Source organism: Ctenopharyngodon idella, chromosome 3 (genome assembly GCF_019924925.1).
Source record: "Ctenopharyngodon idella isolate HZGC_01 chromosome 3, HZGC01, whole genome shotgun sequence".
NCBI lineage: Eukaryota > Metazoa > Chordata > Actinopteri > Cypriniformes > Xenocyprididae > Ctenopharyngodon > Ctenopharyngodon idella.
The window spans coordinates 39,782,326-39,803,455 of NC_067222.1; the positions used below are offsets into that span (position 1 = coordinate 39,782,326).

A 21,130-nucleotide genomic window follows, 5' to 3' on the forward strand; every position below is an offset into this window, starting at 1 on the left:
TGTAAGAGAGAGAGAGAGAGTGGAGGGTGAAAGAGGAGGCTTTGTGTTGACAGCTCAGTCTGTTGCACAAACAATGGATTTTTGAGATGGGGATAAATGACATGCATGTCCCCAGGAGAGCTGTGACATTATGATACGGGCGGTTTGATGATTGGATTAGACTTTGAGCAGCGTATTAGTGGCTCTTTGCATGTGAAAGAGAGTTGCTGACAGTTACCAGCGTCTCTAAGTAAGGGATAATGTACGTAGTCTGACGGTCATTATAGCAAAATAAACCCCGAGTCTTGTATCACCCTGAAGGAGTTTATTTTGTGCTAATGACCAGCTTACTGCACATTATCCAACTTATTACATGGCTACTTAACAACTAAATAAATAAATAGACATAGAAATTTAATTTGAGGTGAAATTGCTTTGTTTACTTGTAGAGGCCATGGAGAGACAACTAAAATATTTAGGATATGTAGGTTTCCTGGATGAGCATTCAGTTATACAGTGTTGCCATGGGCAATAGCATATTTCAGAAATAGCTGACTATTATTTTTAATCAATTTTATGTAAAGCACTTGGAATTACCATTGTTTATAAAATGTGCTATGCAATTAAATGTGACATTATTATTATTATTATTATTATTAATGGGCAGAAATCAGGAGATACACATACACTACTGTTCAAAAGTTGTTTTTTTGAAAAAAAAGACTAATACTTTTATTCAGCAAAGATGTATTAAAATTATCAAAAGTGACAGTAAAGACCTTATAATGTTACAAAAGATTTCTATTTTGAATCAGTGCTGTTATTTTGAACTTTCTGTTTATCAAAGAATCCTGAAAAAAAAAAGTATCACGGTTTCCACTAGTGTTGTAGTAGGCTACTCGAGATCGATCTCAAGACTATTTTTTGAAAGTTTTGTTTTTTTCTCGGTCTCGACCGCATTTGTACTCTGTCTTGTCTCGGGTTCAGACTAAGAGGATTCTGGATTTTATTTAAGACATGAAATAAAAGGGAGTGAAAATGTAAAGTCGATGTCCCTAAAATAACAGACCGGCATGCATCTAATAAATTATTAAGTCAAGAATGTTGTGCAAGTTTACTGCAATAATGGAGCCATGAACTTCACATACTTTTGAAAATCCAGTGTTTATTTGATCCTGGAAAACACTCATTGTCACAGCTGTAAACACGGACGCTTTCCTCTTCCACAAGAGGGTTTGGTGTGACGGCATTTGTTTCCAGACAGACCGTTAAAGAACGTGACACAACACGTCTCCCGGACATCCTGTAGAATTCAACCAACCAGATGACGACTTCAAAAATCCTGAAGTGTTTCCAGATAAGTGTACCATATGCATCAGACATTCAGCCAACGGTCCGTGGGTGTGACATCTGAAGCTGAGAATAGGGGGTGACTAGTTACATGTAACGTAGTTACGTAATTTAATTACAAAATAAATGCATTACACTTTATTTTAAGGTGTCTTTGTTACACTGTAATTATACATTTAAGTACTGAGTAATACTAAGTAACTTCATGTAAATTACTGTAGGGTTAGGATTAGGGTTTGGTTTTGTTTAGGGTTAGTTGCATGTAATTATGCATAATTTATAATTACTGCTATAGTAACTACATGTTACATATGTAACAATGACACTGTAAAATAAAGTGTTACCAATAAATGTAGATTAATTGTACTGAAAGCAACTTCTTGAATGTAATTTCAAGAACAGTATCATAGCTATTAAACTATTTCTTGTTATGATTTCAAATCTGTATTTAACCTCAGAATGATCTCTGAGTAAAAAGAGGCGCTAAAGTCTGATTTTGTGGTGGCTGTGCTTTAAAATTAAATTATTATAATCTTAATTCAAGTGATGAAGGATTTTGAAACTGTAAGGTTAACCTTGCCTAGTTTAAATGTTTGAAAATGGTTAACACTTGAGACTATTAGTTAGAAATTTAGAAAAGTAATCAGTTACATTATTTTAATAAAGTAATTGAAATAGTTACACTACTTATTACATTTTAAATAGGGTAACTTGTAATCTGTAACCCATTACATTTCCAAAGTAACCTTCCCAACTCTGGTTACTGCAGTACCGGGTCAGAAATCAGCAGGAATGTGTCAAAATGCCACCAAAATTAATGTCATGATTTCTGTCCTGTGTTCCCTTGATCTTGTGTGGACTTTCGTTATTTCCTGTTTCACGCCATGTTTTGTAGTCCTTTGTAGTTTTTCTTGTTGATTAGTTCTTTGATTGTTCCCAGGTGTGTCTTGTTTGCCTATTACACTATGGCTTAGGCTTAGGCCAGACAGGGCTTTAGGCTAAGCCAGGATTAGGCCTTAGTTCAATTAAGATATTTAAGTAGCTTTTATAAACGTACCCTAGAAAAAAACATTACTGGTGTGCATCTTGATTTTTATATTATAACATGTTGTATAATTAGGCAATATCACAAGAGCAAGAAAGCTTCTTTCACAAATATGAGCAGGACTGTAAATGATTAATTAATTTTATACAAATGTTCAATATTTTTGAATCATTAAAGGGATAGTTCACCCAAAAATAAAAATTCTGTCATCATTTACTCACCCTCAAGTTATTCCAAAACTATATGAGTTTCTTTCTTCTGTTGAACACAAAAGAATATATTTTAAAGAATGCTGGTAACCTGACAGTTGATAGCACCCGTTGACTTCCATAGTAGGGACTTTAAGCAGCAGCTGCTGATACAACGGCAACGGCATTCTGGCGTTCTGTTGCGCATGCGCAAACTTAACTGCTATTTCTTGACGTTCTACTGTAACCGTCTACTATGGGAGAATAGCCGATTTGCCGTAGTCGATAATACGTGACAGATTAGGTAAGTAAATATTATGTTCTATGGTTATGTGGTATTTTAGTTGTATCTGTATGTCATTTAATGCCAAAAGCAACCATTCTCTTGCTTTTATTTACATGTAATGTATTATTTACTATGTCAAATGATTAAATGATCCACGCTGTCCTCTTTGTTGTTGCTTAGCGATTTTTGCGTTCTTTAGCTACGGCAGTTGACAGTTTACTTCCGGTCGTCGTTGCCGTTCCATCAACAGCTGTTGCTTAAAGTCCCTAGTATTTCAATGGCTACTGTCAACTGTTTGATTACCAACTTTCTTTAAAATATCTTCTTTTGTGTTCAACAGTAGAAAGAAACTCATATAGGTTTGGAACAACTTGAGGGTGAGTAAATGATTTACAGTTCGTTTTTAGGTGAACTGTCCCTTTAATCTAAACATTAATTATTAATTATAACAGTTGTAATTTTACCAATTCAGATGCAACTTCTGTGCCACCTCTGCAGTGTAAAGATGAAGCAGCACAACTGTTGTCAACATTGATAATACCATGAAATGTTTCTTAAGCATCAAATCAGCATATTAATGATTTTTGAAGGATCATGTGACACTGAAGACTACAACAGAAAACAAGTCTTGGTAAACACAAGAAACTTCTTTCAAAAACATTTAAAAATCTTACCAAATATAGCAATTTTCTTTGGTGGTGCAGAATTTAGTGAAGCAGCTTTGACATACATTGTATACTTTCACTTCAGTTGCACAAATGTTACACACTGCAGTGTTCTTACAGTTTCACCGCAGTAACAGTTCCCTTTTGAATATAAAATAAATAAATGAGAATAAAAAATGTTGAGAGACAGACGAGCAGAACCTCTAGATGTTGTTGGAGTTTGTGGTAGGATTTTGATTGTCCTGGGTTTTGACAGGGTGGATTATGTTTTTTGCCCTCAAGCAATATGAATGTGCATTAATAAACAAAGATGCCTGAACACACACTCCTGAATCAAACTCTAGTGCAAATGCCTGCCACTCCTATGCATTATTTATGAATTATGAAGAAATATGATAAACATATAATGGCCATAGTAGGCCTACTTGTTGACCACTAATGTGAAGGTCACAGACCTTTATGATGGATCATTTACTTATGTACATTTATTTACTGTTGCAATAGGAAATGCCAGAATAGTCTCTTTATTGCTGTTGAGTAGTGATTTAAGCGCATATTATTTAAGAAGCTGCAGAAAGTGTTGCTCTTTTTTCTTGTTTTTCAGTGCCAGTTTTCATTGATGCATATCAGATAACACTAATTAGCTTGCTATATCTATCTGCATTCTTAAATATGCATGACAAAAGCAACTTTATTTTAGACACACACACACACACACACACACACACACACACACACACACACACACACACACACACACACACACACACAGAGAAGTGGGCAGAAAAGTTAGAAAAAGTTCTGTGATTTCTGAGGCATAGAGCCAAATCAAGAGTTCATTCTCTCTCTCTCTCTCGCTCTTTCTCTCTCTGTTTTTGCACACTTGGCTGCACACTATGAAGAGGACATGAAGCTAAAGTGTCTATATTTTCCCCACTATCTCTCTGTCTCCTTGACGGTGGCAAATAGTCCCTTTGTATACTGAAGGCTGCAGGACACAATGTCTAGAGTTTAGTGTGTGTTTGTGTGTGTGTGTCTATTCAGGAGGAAGCTGTATTAAGCAGTTATTGTTCCTAACAGCAAACTAACAACCACTGAAAGGCAAAAGCTTAATTCTTTTCTAAATGACGTACATGAAGTGGAAAATGGTGAGAACTAGTTATCCAACAACAGGCTGCCTTCAGAGGGTAATGCAGTGGGTTTTAAGGAGGACTGAACAGTGGAAACAGGAACAGATCGATACCTGTTCATTTCAAAGACTGTGCATTGATTTTGGGCCCATCCTGATATGGTAGAAAAGATGCATTGGAGTCTGAAAGATGTCTGAGCTGCTGTGTACCCCTCGTGTGAGAGCAGCTTAACTGTGTCTCAGCACCATCAGCATTCTTCCGGTCACTTCCACTTTCCCAAGCAAATGTCAAACACTGTCAGTGAAGCACAGCATGTGGTTATACTTCAGCATACTAAGGACATTTCACATTTATGGAAGGCCACTTCTGCCACATAAGAAAAAAATCAGGCTTTGGTAAATCAGAATTATGACATATAGGCCCGGTTTCACAGGCAGGGCTTAGATTAAGCCAGGATTAGGTTTTAGTTCAGTTAGGATATTTAAGTAGCTTTTGAGACAAAACAATGGCTCTGACATGTTTTAAGATACGTCAGTGCAAGTTGCTTTCAGTTCAAAAAGCTCAAACATGCATTTTAGTCGGGGATTAGGCTTAAGCCTTGTCAGTGAAACCGGGGGATAATATTAAATAGAGATACTAAGTCATATTTATGAGATGACGAGTCAAATCTGTTACATAAAAACTCATAATTTCAATAAAACATAAAAAGTCATAATTTTGACAAAAAGTCAAAATTATGAGATACTAAGTCCTATAATTATGATAAAAAGTCAATATTATTACACAAAAAGTCATAATTGGGATTTACCTAAGCATGTTACATAAACAGATAATCATAAGTTAATGTATGACTTATGAAGAAACAAACCATTCATTAATGATTACCACTTCAGCAACTAATAAAGAACTGTATGAACCGTATGTGCCTGAAATGGACTTCCATAGAGTATTAGAAAATAACCAGAGAAGTTTTCTTTTGTACAATTATACAAAAGACTTATCAGAACATTTGTACAGTATATAAATTGCAATGTTGAGCCAGTGTTATTTTAGTATTATTTTTAAAATTCATATTGTATAATTATATCTTTATTTGAGCTTTTGTCTTTTTTTTTTTTTTTTTTTTAAATATTACTATTTAGGTTTAATATATTTTTATTCCAGTTCAAGTTCCAGTTAGTAATTTTAATTGCTTCAACTTATTTCAGTTGCAAATGCAACATTTCAAACAATTTTTTTTTTAGATTTTTATTTTATTTTAATAACCCTGTGTTGAGCTAGAAGCAAGTGTCCACATATAGAAACTTTGATGGAAATTTTATAGAAAAAAAAAGGAAAAAAAAAGACATTATTAATACGTAATAACTTTATAAAAATATAGTAAAAAGTAATTATATTTAATAATAAAAAGTATTAATAAACAAAATCATCACTGATTAAATGTCACTGTAAAACTGGACAGTGAAATTAATTAAATGAAATGAGTTTGTTTCACTCAAATAATGAGTTCATTTAATAGAATAAAGTTGCATGAACTCAAAATTTGATTGTAGTAAGCTGAACTCAATATGATTGAGTAGAGTTGCAGAAGATTTCTAATTCCCAGCATGCTTTGCGTCAGACTGTATAAGGAAAATAAATGTTGTTTTGTGTGTTTTTGCACAAGATTAACATAGGGAGACATAAGTTAGTGTTTAATGTTGTGTTATGTTGGAATTTACAGTGGTCTGTTGTGTTAGTTTTGTAGGGTTATGTGGTGAAGAGTATAGCATGTGTTATTTGCAATCTATCATTTAACCATGAAGATCTGAATATGTTTATGTAAATGAACTATATATAATTAACATTATGATGAGTGGGGCGAGGCTGAGAATGATGCCGGTGACGTGATTGTTAATGAGAGACACCTGTGCACCACACTGGCCTTGCTCTCGGCCCCGCCCCACTTGTCACAAAAGTTAAGTTCTACTAATAAAATGAGTTATTTTACTTCAATGTTTTGAGTATTCTGAACTTATTGAGTCTTACAGTGCTCCTGTTCTGTCATCATTTTGTGCCAATGTTAGGTTTTGCTTAGTATTATGTAACTTTATTACTTTGAGTTTGATGAACTTAAACCATTTACGCCATTTAAGTCATGATATAGTTGTTAAGACTTATTTAGATTTGTTACCGGAATTCAAACTGAATGAATAAAATAAACTTAAAATCTTTAAGTTGAGTTTACTGATTGACTAAACCAACACTAAAATATAAGTGAATTTAACTCAATGTACTCATACTTATTGTTTTTAAAACTTAAATGGTTTACGGCAATCGGTTTCCTCAAATGGTTTGAGTTACCGTAACTTTTTAAAAAAATTATTATTATTATTATTTTTTTATATTACTATTTAATATATTTTTATTCCAGTTCAAGTTCCATTTAGTAATTTTAATTGCTTCAACTTATTTCAGTTGCAAATGCAACATTTCATATCAGGTTTTACAGTGTAGAATATAAAATAATAAAACTTGTTTGGCAAACATTTGCTTAAAAAAGATTTGTAAAAACTCTGTTGATAACGGTACACTTACAAAACAAATGATAGTGTTGCTTTTTTTATACATCATCTTCCCAGCATCAGAAAACAGAAGGCTATAAGGCCAGAAGCCAGAATCATCAGGATTCAGAAGCCAGAAAGGTCAGAATCATCAGGATTATCAAACATCCAACTCTGAGTGGAATCAATCCAGCACAACTCACAGTTATTTCTCTTTCAGCGTCACTCTCTTGCTGACATTGAGACAACTGGTCAGTCCCATCTGCAAACCACAGCAATACTTTTCTGGGTCATAAAAAGCCCAGATCTGGTCACACCGTTCAGCCACTGCCCTCCTATGGGGCAAGAGGTATAAGAAATGGTTTGTTGCCATAGCAATGTCCATTACAGTCCCAGTAGGAGAAGGTGTGAGAGGCAGATTGCTCGTCGGCCGGCGGCAGACAGAAGCAAACATGGCGTTTCACACCCTCCCATGGGCGGTTGCACATTTAGTACCTGCTCGTAACCAAGGCAACTGGGGCAAGGGCGAACAAAGTTCAGAAGTATTGAGATGCAGTGCACCGATGCGTTGTTTGTATGTGTCCATGAACTTAGATGAGTAAACAACACGTATCTGCACTTAGATAAGGCTTGTTGTGGGTTCACTGCTGCTTGCTGATTGATTCTTTGAAGAAAGACATTCACACACTGAACTCCACAAGATTGTTTTAATCACATTCATCAGTAAAATCAGTGCTTCAATCTAGACCCATGATTTCTGAACACCACAGGCACATTTTCAGTCTTGTTGGGGTGTGTATTTGTAAGCCGGTATTTGTGTCTAATTGGATGCAGAAAGAAACATAATGGGATACGAGAAAATGCATAACTCCCTGTTTTTCGCTGCCAACCGAAACCTGCAGTTATTTGCTGTCGGCAATTCTCTCTGTCGTTTTTTTCTGCTCCATTGAAACAGAAGACATTTCATGTTTTGTTTTTTTTCCCCATGAATTTTAATTTCAAAATAGGCTTCCTGTGTTTTCAACAACCCAGAGAATGTCATTTTAATGCGCGCTGATGTCAAAATCTGACTGGAGGTCTTTTGACAGTCGCCCCCCCATGTCAAAGTTACGTTGGTGGTGATTGCACCCCTCGTTTCTCAAACCTGGGGTAACAGTAATAGCCATCTGAAGACGTATGGTCATAAAGGGCATTCTGCTGTGAAATTACATGCTTTTATTTCTTCTTTAAGGGAATTGTTCATGCAAATATGACAACTGATTCTGTAAAGGGCTATTAGGGTTGGCATGGCAACGGCATTTGTAAACCAAGGGCCGTAGCGCCATTAACACACTCTCCAGATTATGACATCACTCGCTCTCTGGCGTCGCAAGAACTGATTCATAGGCACACGGGGTAAACAACAGAACTGTGAAAGAGAGACTAAATTTCCTTGCTTCTTCATTCAGCTTTGCCCGGAAGTGAAGCCGTGTCCTTAGAGGTTAGTCGGAATCGGGCATGTTTTTCCATGGCTGTTCCCACTGAGTCTGTGTGTATGAGCAGACCGAGAGAAAGGGGCTGGGGGATAAAAGAATGGTTTTACATAATTAAGCAGATAGTAGCGATTACAGGAGCTTAGCCGCAGAGCACTGAACTCCACGCACTTGGGCTCATTATGAAGTTAAATACTCCAAACTGTCACTGATGGTTTAATTACAGCTCTGCTATGGAACAATCGCTTCAAACCCGTCGGCACAATCCGCAAACCTTCCCCGAAACTCACAGCATCAGCCCGGAAAGAAGCCGAATTTCCCTCTTTTCCTGCATTTCTTATACCCCAGAGATAAAGGGAGAGTAATTAAACAGTCATTATGATGCACTTCCCCTGCTGGCTGACAGCGCTGCACTCTGATGGAGGAATTCCTCTGCTCTCACTTTCAGCTGTTCTGCAGACGCGGGGAGTAATGGAACACTTAAGGCCGTTACAAAATCAGGATGCAAAAAAGGCAACGGAGAGTGGGGTAAACTGTGCCACTTTTCACTCTAGTCTAGAAAATGAGAAATGAGATGGGTAAAATAATAGGTTACACTTTGTTTTAATGTGCCGTTGTTACAGTGTAATTAAACAAATAAGCAGTGTTGGGGGTAACGTGAGTAACGTAATCAGAGTACTTTTTTCAAGTAATAGTAGTAACGCGTCTCTTTTAAATTTACAACAAAATATCTGAGTTACTTTTTCAAATAAGTAATGCAAGTTACTTTGTCTTCCCATTTATTGACTGACAGATCTCCTGACCCCATGTTGAGAGATTTCAGGAGTCCAGAGTTATTGTGTGTGCTGTGTAAACATGATGGTTATTGTAGTTCTAGACTAAATGTGAACAGACATTTACTCATCTCACTTGCACAAAAACCTGCAATTATTTAATATGTTAAATAACACAAATATACTTTATGTATTTAATGTCACTTTATTAACCAATGTCTTTGCTGCCGACCTTCAATGATCCAATTCAACCATACTAATAAGCAAAAATGACTTTAGATAAACATCATAATTGTGTTTCTTTTTCTTTTTTTCTTTTTTTTTTAAAGAAAAATACATATATTTATGTGGCGTGAAGTCTGATGTTTGAGAAAATATAAGCGGTCACTAACTTGATTGATTCTTTCGAAATCGTTATGTGTCCTATGGTGTGACATAGCAAAAATTAAGAAAAAACTCTTAATAACATACAAATAGCATAAGAGATGTTTATCTTTATTGTTAGACGCTTATTTTCATATAGTGCTATTTATTTCAAATTATAAAACGGTTAGTTCCTGTCCTTGATTCTGATTGGTCAATAGCTGTGTTTTATTCACGATGAAGCACGGCTATGACCGCTTCACCCAACGGTTCTGTGTATGACTACACAACACCCTTAGCAACCACTCTTAGCAACGTAAACTGTATTTGTTCTCAATTTATTCATTGAAGTTTACTGTATTATGTAGAAGAGTATTGTGAGAGAGAAATCGATTGAGCGAGTTTATTACCTGCATTCGGATTTAGCATTTTCCTTCAGGTCAGTCCTATGTTCATAATAAAAAATCTGTTTAAATGTCCGATGTATTATCTTGTCCTTTTAACAGTTAAGGGGTTTTCCCGTGACTGACAGCGCTAGTCAAAGCATTTGTCAGTTGCGTCTTGTTCCGTGTTCACAACAATTCAGTCTTTTCAATGTAAAAGTCTTCGCTACTGACTGACACACTAATAAAGACAGTCTTTGCTGCCATCTAATGGCGTAATAATGTAACTTCTGTCGCTGTTCACGGTCAGGGACTATTTTTTCCGGTGGAAGGAAGGGTTTTATTGAAAGTTTACTTCATGAAAGTTGCATTAATACATATTTTTGGCTTTAATATTTGTATTGTGTGGTAATACAGCAATAAGGTACTCGAGGCTAGTGCTGTATCGTGAATAAGTCACAGCTGAAGGGGTTGCAGGCACTCCGCTTCCCGTTCTCCTCATGACTTGTTGGACATTTTCAATAAATATGAGAAACTTTGTTGTCATCCTTTCAAAACTGCTGAAAATTATACCATTTTAAGATGAGTGATGATTATATCTCCCCTACTGCTATACTCAACTGTTCTTTTAAGATATTTTGAGATAAAAACAAATCTGTTAAAGGACAAAAATGGTAGTTATTGCATTAAAGAGAGTGAGAGGTAGTACATTACAGTATTTTTTTATTTATCTTTGAACGCAAAGAAAAAAGAAAATTTTATTTTGATACAAACAATATCAACATGTTTTTTTTTTTTTTTTTTGTAAATCAACAAAATTAACTGTGAATCCTTGACAGAGCAAATATTTTTGAAACTTTAATTATTATTTTTTAAAAATCTAATAACAAAGCAGTTTTTATAATAACAGGTCTATGTAAGACAAAGAAATTATTATAAGAAATTCCCGTAATAAAAGCTGCACTTGGATCTTACTCAAAGTCTCAGAGCATCCCGTGACACTTATAGTCAGTACAATGTCTGTTGGGGACCATCAAAATAAAGTGCAAGCAGATATTAAGCAGTTAGTCTACTAATACTCTAATGAGAGTTAGTGCACATGTACAGTATTTGCAAAGTTACTTATAGTTAGTAGAATGTCTAAAACATTGAAACAAAGTGTTACCAAATATTTAATATGAATTTAATACTTGGAAAATTTGTAATCATAATGTCAAGCTCTAAGCAGTTGCAACTTCAAAACCATAAAATGAACAGATGCTCCCTGTAGAACACTGCCATAAAATAATTGGCAAACCTAGTCTTTTATCTGCTATTACACAACAACTTCTGTTTCTGTGTTTCTTTAGGGTTAATCACTTCATTCCTGTAGTTTACTAATTGAATAAGTTTGAATATAAATTTACATTTATAAATGTAATCCCACCATACGTAATCAGCAGCCCTGCACACAATCTCTCACCGTCATTCTCACTTCTGTTTTTCTTTTTTTCATTCTATCATCCTCTATATATTTAAGAGTGAATACTCGACAGTCACCTCTGGCCAAGAAGCAACACCACAGTGGTCTGATTGAACCATTGGCTCTGGCATAATCTCTCTCTCTCTCTCACTTTCTCTTTCTCGCCCATCCTATCTTTCTCTCAGCAGCCCTGCAGGTATCAGTGTAGAATGAAGCGTCAGCAAATCTTAGGGCTTGTTGTCTGAAGACCAGTGCTGTCTGTTATTCCCTTGGGATTACTGAACCAGTGCAGCTGGACACATACCGGGCTGTATGTAGATCAGAGCGATCAACATATTACAGAGTACCGCTGTTATCGATACATCTCTCACTCCCACATAGACACCAATATGTTTTTCTACACAACCCGCCTCCCCTCCCCTTAAGGGCTTCATTAGATAAAAGGAAAACAGCTCTTTTTCAGTGCTGCAGTGCAATTATTCAGTGTAGTCAAGCATGTCTGGGTGTGACAAAGCAATTTGCCTTTTCAGTTTGCTGTTCCTGATACAGATACGAGTTTGAGAAATCAGCGAGAGGAAGAGAAAGAGGGAAAGAGCAAGCACATCGGTTCAGTGCCCTCTGCGCAGCAGGCTATCAGCCGTTATTTACCTTGCGTATAGAGCGCTGTGTGGTTCTGTGACTGCTGATCAACCTTCTGCTCAGGGTCATACACTGTAGGGTTAAAGGAAGGGCTCATCCAATGAAGGACGTCCTGGCTGCTTCTCCTTGAATCAAGGTTACAATTTGGGTTGTAAAAGCTCATAGCAACATGAAGCTGTAAGTGCATGAAAATAATTCTATCGCTGCCCGTGTGATCGTGAGTGAGGGGAGCGTTCATGGCCACTGACTTCATATTTATCTTCTCTTACCTGCACTCTTCCAGGGTAATCGATACTGAGAGATTTAGGCCTAGTGGAGAAGTGGAGGGCTGAGATGGAGGACCACAAGACTTATTTCCACTCACACTGTCCCTCTGTCATCAAATGCCTGAATTGAGATCAGCAGAAGGCATCAGCCGACACTCAAACATAGAGGTTGCAAAAGCAGTTTTGTAACCTGATGCCACAGGAGTTCTAACTGGTAGAAATCTACTAATGCTTCAAAGAACCCAAGTGGGCTTCAAATGATTCCTCTGTAGATGATACATATAAGAACCGCTACTTATTAATATTGGTTTATTGCAATTTTCATATACTAATACACATTTTAAAGAAATAGTTAATGTATTATGAAAAGAAAAAAATAAACATAAAAGTTAACAAAAAATGTTGTTTATTGACTCATGCAGTAAATACCTAGTTCTGGCATGAAACTCTAGATGGTGCAGGCTGATAGGTCTAACTCATTTGGTAGCGATCACTTAATTATCTACGTAGCAAATCTGATTGGTTGCTGTTGCATCAGTGGCCAATGAGCTGAACTTTTAGAAACCCTCCTCCTTCCCAAGCTCCATGCAAATTGTGCTGAATGACAGACCAGAAGCACTCTCTCGTGTGCGCGCTCTCTCTTTCTTCCGCGCGATCCCAGTTCTCTCAGACAGCGAACAATCGCCTGAATGGTCAAATGCACAAATAGACAAATACTTGTCAAAATGTCCATTGTGTGGAGTATCTCACATAAATACAGTCGGTTATGGCTTAAGTGGACGTAAACAGGTGGCTGAAAACAGGATATGTGTCAGTAGCAAGCGGCAACCTCCCCCAGTTTCTCTTGAAGCCAATACGGAAGTGAATTAAACTGCAATTCATCGACTGGCGGCTAGAGACAGGCTCCAAAAGGGAGCAGAATCTCATTGAGTCCCATATTAAAATGCCTAACTTTACAGCAGAAAGAAACATGTTTACAAGTTAGTACAAATTGTTGTTTTGGTCTATACAGCTAATTTTGCACTTCATGACAACTGTGAGGGGGGTGAATTTTTTTATAAATCATTCGTTTGAATTATATTAAGCCTTAAAGTTCTGCATAATTAAGGGCGTGGTCACTTGAGTGACAGGTAGATTGCTGCTGCTGTCTGTGAGCCGTCATGTTACCTCAGCTAATTTTTAGCTTCTGAATATGGCATCTCAGCCGTATTTGTGCTTTTTTTCTGGATTATTTTATACAATTATAAAATAATATGGCTTGCTGCGTTAATGGTCGAGACTCGAGACAAATGTGTGTCTGTGTACATATGCACGCATGCGGAAGATCAACAGAACACACGTTGGATCGTGGAATTGGCTAAAAGTTTTGTTTGTGAGATTTACTACAATGACATTGGCGGAAGGATATAAAACTCCGACAGCACTGCTTGGATATTATAACTACTGCCGCACTATTTTGAAAAATTATACTTTGGACACGGGCTCATTTGTTTGTGAGATATATACGATCATATACAGTTTTAGATCGTGGTTTCAGCAACCAGTCACCTTGGTCCAACCACGTCCCGCCTCTTTGCCCATTTTCAGTTATCCGAGAGTGAAGTGCGGTGACGTGCAGCTAAAATGGCAGCGGCCTCATTTTCACTTCAGAAATCTACGGGTGACGTCACGGACACTACGTCCATATTTTTTTACAGTCTATGGTCAGTAGATTACATTCATTGATTCGGTCTTAAAGGGAGAGTAGCCTAATTAAATATTCGTCTGTTATTAATGTTAATAAAACAACAAAAGATGTTAAATGAATGTATATATATATATATATATATATATATATATATATAGTGAAATAAAATTTCTCATGTCATGGTCATATTGCCCACTCGTCCCGTATTCCACCATGAGAAATCTGGTCACCCTAGGTTGTGTTTACATTGGTTCTCAGTGTTATGTTATATGTTCTGTAATAATAGTTTAGCACTTTTTAAAAAGCAGGTTAAAAAAGACTTAATTATTTATTATTATTATTATTATTATTATTATTATTATGACTTTGGTAATTATGCACTTTGAAGGTTATTGGACATTGTGACAAGCACATAAAAATTATTACTTTTTTCATTGGAGTAATAATAAAGAAGCTGTCCTACATTTATTAGTCTCACTGTGTTGTACTTGGAAAACTGCCACGTCACCAAAAAAGAAAAAAAATTAATAAATGTATAGGCATCGGTATCGGTATCAGCGAGTACCAGAAAAAAATTTCGGTATTCGTACTCAGTCCTTAAAAAATGCTATCGGTGCATCCCTATTTATAATATTGTCTTTAAACTTCCATTTTTGTGGTAGCTCTGTATATTTCTATGGCATCGCTGTCAAAGAATAATTTGGCAGTAGCAAGTCTCTGTACTTGCTCTGCAGCAGCAGAGTAGCAGATCTATTCCACCAAGACCAAATACACTAACATTGCATCTCTCCGAGAGTTGTCATGACAGAACTAATGTTAACGGATTAAAACTTCACTCTAAAAATGGCTGGGTTAAAAACAACCCAATTGGCAACCCAGTAGTAATGGGAAGTTCAGATCATTTTACTGACTCGGATCTTTGAATCTCATTCATCAAAATGAACAAATCTTTTTTCGAGTCATTTCATTCATTTCAGCATAATTCCCCAACACATCTACTTGCGTATCATATTTCATATCATATTTCAAATAAGAAAAAATTATAATGCAACCAAGGACAAATTATGAAAAACAGAAACGATTAATTCATTGCTCCAGGCTATGCAGTCTGTTAGAATACCTCACATCCTGATCTGTCGTTCATCGTATCTCCATAAGCTGAAGATATGCAGTCGGTACCAGAAACAGAATTGATTAGTTCTCCTCTCGAGTCTTTGGTTTTGAGTCCTTCATTCTTTTGTCACATGACCTCTTCCCGGCTCAGTATATTACAACAAACAACATGACATTACTATTACGACTGTATGTTGTTATTAGGTATCTTTGCTTTAACAAAGTGATTTTTCCCCATAATAAAGTTTAAAGTAACCAACTCTTTATTACGACATTCAGTGTTATGGAAAATAACCATCATGGCAGAAATTCACAAATGTATAAATTGTAAGAAAAAAAAAAAAAGCTACAATATGAAACAAGAAATGCATCTCATAACTGTAAGAGTAAAAAAAAAAACTGACTACCCGTAACAAAAGAACAAACAACTCGGGAGGACTCGGGAGGTAAACCAAAGACTCGGGAGGTGAACTAATCATTTCTCTTTCCGGTACAGACTGCATTATAACCTATGGGGCAGTCACGGGCTGAGCGAACGACTCAAACCCGGAGACTCGAGAGGTGAACTAATCAATTCTGTTTCCTGTACAGAAAATACAGGATGTTGCGCATGTGCGGTCAGCCCGAAATGAATGAATCCCTCAATGAGACAACTCGATGCTCCTGGATCATATTGAAGATTTGTTCAAATTGAACGAATCATTCATAAACAACACATCACTACAACCCAGTGCTGGGTAAATATTGGACAGAACACATGCTAAAGTTAAAACAACCCAACAAATTGGGTTACACATTTTTTTCTAACCCAGCAGGTTGAGTTGCACACTTAACCCAAATTGGGCTAATTTTACCTCATAAATGGTTATTATTTCCATTTCCTTGCAGCAAATATATTTATTTAATATATATAATTTATATATATATATATATATATATATATATATATATATAGTCTAGACTAGGATATATATTCTATTGGTAATTTAGGAAAAGAAAAGACATGAAACAGTCTAAATTAAATAATTTTATGTGATGGCAAGTTCATTAACATAAAACGGGAAGTGACGGGCAATAGGAGCAATCCTCTGTCAGTCTCACCTTCTGTCACACGCGTGGCAAGAGCGTCGCTCCTTTTATAATAAACAAAGATGTTCACACTGTAAGTACGGCAGTGACAGCTGCCCTGGTTAACCCTGGTTGTGTCGTAACGTGTCGCGGCCATTGGTTATCGTGACACTCGCATGGAGAAACTTCAATATGGCCACATCGTATCTCTCGCTCGGTCTGCAACGCAAGCCTAGCAGATGTAAAATAAGCAAACAACGGTAAATTGAATTAAAGTGGAACTACAGACAATTTTTGTCTGTACAGTAATTATTTATACAAATGTATACAAACCTTAAAGTTATTCAGGAAGATCACCTCAGGAAGTTTTCTCTCAGGCCAGAAGAAGACAAAATGACCATTACCGATCCAGTTTAGTCCAGTTTGGCAAACCAGCAGTTGGTAAGGCTGGGCAGTCACTGGGTTAAAATTACCCAACATTGTGAAAAATAACAACAAAAAGTACAAAATGATTAAATAATTAAAAATAATAATAATAATAACCCAGCAAATAGAGTACCTCAGGGATGACGTGTTTTTGTAGGCAAAACCCGGAAGCGAGTTAGCATTTTAGAACTTCTGGTTCCATCGCCCTGAAGTCAATGGTTTTTTTTTTGAATGGGTTTTTGCTAAATCGCCTGAAATAAGGTCTGTGGTTAACAAAGCCTCTAAATATTTTCACGTTTTGATCTATGACATAAAACACACCAGTTATAACCCGCTTGTGATTTTTTATATCTTTATTGTGTCTTAAAAACGGCGGTTGCTAACAAGTTGCTAAAAGGGACTACTACCTTTGGCAGGGACTTTAGACGTCATCATGACAAACAGGACATTTGGACAGCATTTCTCATGAAAAAGTGGATAAGTATTCATACACAGCGCAGATCATAATCAGCGAGCATGTTTTTAAATAAAGTTGTTTTTTAAATAAAGTTTGAGGAAGCTTGGTGGTGGTGACGTTGATCCGCGACCATGGTGTGCTGTAGTCTGTTTATAGCCTACTGTTAGCTTTTTATATCTGACGACTTTATTTAGGCTTCAAAATGTATAAATGTTGTGTTAACTTGTAAAGATTATCTTGATAGACAAAACGTGTAAGTGTCATAACCCTTTGTTAAACACAGAGCTTATTTTTTGCGATTTTCCAAAAGTCAATGGGAAAAATGCATAGGCTTTCGATCGAGGGAACCCCGTGCGCCGCTAACTTCCGGGTTGGCCTACAAAAAACACGTCATCCCTGAGGTACTCTATAAAAATTAATTTAAAGTGTTAGTGTTTTTTTTTTTTTTTTTTTACATTTTGCTAAGAAATAGCCTAGCTACATAAGCAAAGTCAACTTTTGTTTACAAAACTAAAGCCTTTTAAAAGATTTTACATCAAAGTGTTTTTAAGAGAAACAGTGTGTCCTACTGTAACTTTTGACTGGTGTATAAAGTAATATTGAGAACTTTTCTAATATCCAGTGAACCATAAAGACAACTGAAAAACTTCTTGATAAGAAAAAGATTCTTTGCTGCAAAGAACCGTTACAGAGCCTTTATTTATGAATTGTTTATTCAGACTTGACTGGTTCAATGGCACAAATAACCACTTTTTTAACGTTTTTGAAAAAAAGTCTCTTATGCTCACCAAGGCTGCATTTATTTGATTAAAAAATACAGTAAAACAAGTAATATTGTGAAATATTATTACAATTTAAAATAACTGTTTTCTTTTGTAACATATGTTTAAATGTAATTGTTATTCCTGTGATCAAAGCTGAATTTTCAGCTACTCCAGTCTTCAGTGTCACATGATTGTTCAGAAATCATTCAAATAAGCTGATTTGCTGCTCAAGAAAAATTTCTTCTTATTATTAATTTTGAAAACTGTTGTGCTGCTTAATATTTTTGTGGAAACCTATACATTTCTTTGAGTATTCTTTGATGAATCAAAAATTCAAAATAACAGCATTTTTTGAAATAGAAATCTTTTGTTGCAATATAAATGTCTTTACTGTCATGATTGATCAATTTAATCCATCCTTGGTAAACGAAAATATGAATAAAAATAAATAAATCTTATACCGACCCCAAACTTTTGACAGGTATTGTACATTCATAAACATTCTGAGGAAAAATAGTGTCCGTAAAATGGTTATTTGTTCCAGAGATTGTAACCCCTCGAGTGGGCATATGCTAAATAGGTGGGGTTTTATTCTCACAGGTAGAACCAACAAGAATCTGCATCTGAAATGCTGTTGTCATGGAGACTAGTTACTGTCATGTGGACAGGCCAGTGGGGACTGCTGTTGGGATCAATAGGCGATCTGAAGACAGAATGTTTTCTTTCATTCCAGACCGTGTGCCAGCGTGGGGCTCTCTCTACCCTTCAATTGTGATGGAGGAACTCGGAAGAGACCATTTTAGCTCTCACAACAGCTGAACTAGGGGAGGGCAGATATGTGAGTGAGTGAGCTCTCCTGTTTTAGCAAAATTGGTTAAAATTGGTCCCCTTGAAGAGCAAGTCAAAGAGATATGTGAAGCATGCACTAAAGTGCCTTTTCTTTTTTTTTCTTCTTTTTTTTTCTTTTTTGGTGCAGGGCGGTCTTCTGCCTATTCCTCAGAGTGATATGTATTCACTGTAGGCTGTTTCATAAACTGCTCATGGGAGCTTCAAAAGCCAACTGATTTATGCCTGTCAGCGTGTGTAGAATGTGCTATCTTCTGCTGCGTGTGATTGCGTGTGTGTGTGAGAAAGAGACAGAAGTGTTCCAGTCTGGGGAAAGTACTGACCACTCTAATTATCCTCTATTTTCTTCAAACATGGCGGAGCTTTTGTGCGCTTGTCTCCTGAGATTCGCTCCCCCTTCTCATTTTCTTTGAGATTCAATTCCACTTCATCCCTCTCTGTCTTCTACATATAAAACACCTTCTTCAATTATTCCGCTGACGTTCATATCTGTATTATTTGACGGCCAGGTCCGGTCAAAGGGGCCGTTCGCCTCACTATCCTGTCAGTGACTACAATCAATCTGAGAAAAAGGCCCATTTTCTCAGCATCTGTGTGTGACAGAGAGAGAGATAGCAAGAGTTATCATAAGTACAAACTGAAAAGGTAAGAGAGAGCAAAGGAAAAGAGAGTCCCCCCCCCTCCCCAAAGTTGTTAGGCGGCACCCCTGAATAAACGTCCATCTTTACGCACTATGAATCTTGGCGGCTCATCTTGTGTTGTGCTGCAGAGAAGCAGGGTCATGTGATTTCACCCTGACAGAGTTTATATAATGAAATACAGAACTATACAAAAACTGAAAGGTTTGTTTGTTACTAAATTTATATTTCTTTCAAAAGTAACAATAAATCATGAAATGGTTATATGGGAGTGGGACATAATATATATACAACAATGACAACAATTCTGAAATGATTCAAATGGTCATTGAGAATTATTATATATATATATATATATATATATATATAATACACATACACACACTCATTCATTTAATTTTATTTTACTTTACTTTTACTTTAATTAATTTTATTTCATTTCATCATGTTACTTTATTTTACAACAATTACCATAAATAACAAAATGGTTATATGGACATCAGGATATATTTCCCAACAATGACAAATTGTTAAAGTGTTCTAATGGTCATTGAAAATGAAAAAAATATATTAATTTAATTTAATAGTTATATCTAAATTATAAAATGGTTATGGGAGTGGTAATTGGGAATTTATTTATTTATTAGTTTATTGATTTATTTAATCAATTATTGATTTATTTTCTTTCTTTGTTCCTTCCTACCTTTTGTTTTGTTTTCACACTATAAAAAATTACCGTGATTTTAACGGTAAAAGACTGTAAAAATGCTACGGTGAAAAACAGTTAATTGGTTTACAGAAAGTTTTCGTACTTTATACGGTGAATAACTGCAATAGATCTAACAGTACATTTAATGTAATTTTACGGTAAAATACCGGTAAATTTACAGTTTTTGTAAGTGAAAAATAACAAGTCATTATATAATTTACAGTGGAAAACCATAAATTGACATTCCCACAATTCCTTGTGTGATACTTCACAGTTGATGTATTTTCGTTGAAATAACTCTGTTTCTTCTTAGTTTTTTCTTATCAGTTATGTACATTAGGGTTTTATGTTACATCTAATGTTAAATTAATGTTTATTGCATTTTTTTAAATTTCATGTGTTACCATGATGGTGTTTAGTGTTTCTGTGAATGACACTGTGTGCACCTTCTATATACAGTCAAACCAAAAATTATTCAGACATTTTTCATATTTTTGACATATTTTTACTAGTGGGTGCAGGACACTATAGTTCATTTATGTAAGTGAGGATAGCAAAATAAAGTAAACTATGACATATCATACCCAAAAAAAATTCTTCATACAGTGGACTACCAGTAAAATTGATAAAAATTTGGAACCAAAAATTATTCAGACACTTTGACCTGACCATGTTTTGCTTAAGTGTTATCTTATTATTTTTTTCCTACACAGTTTAACTCTGAGATCTTGTCATATTTTATTACCATTTTTTTTAAACTATAGTGAATAAACTCTATCAATGAATGAAATTTTCAAGGTGTCTGAATAAATTTTGGTTTGACTGTATTAGTATTGTCCTTCTCAGCTTTTAGAAAAGCTGCTTGTGATGAGCTTTGA

General features: G+C 35.7%; 1 long non-coding RNA gene across 1 annotated transcript; it reads left to right on the forward strand.

The window, feature by feature from the left end:
• Window positions 1-116: 116 nt before the first annotated feature.
• LOC127509497 (uncharacterized) lies at window positions 117-19,719 on the forward strand. Its single transcript, XR_007929255.1, has 3 exons — window positions 117-2,866; window positions 3,189-3,225; window positions 18,660-19,719. It is a non-coding gene; the product is annotated as an uncharacterized LOC127509497 (long non-coding RNA).
• Window positions 19,720-21,130: the final 1,411 nt, after the last annotated feature.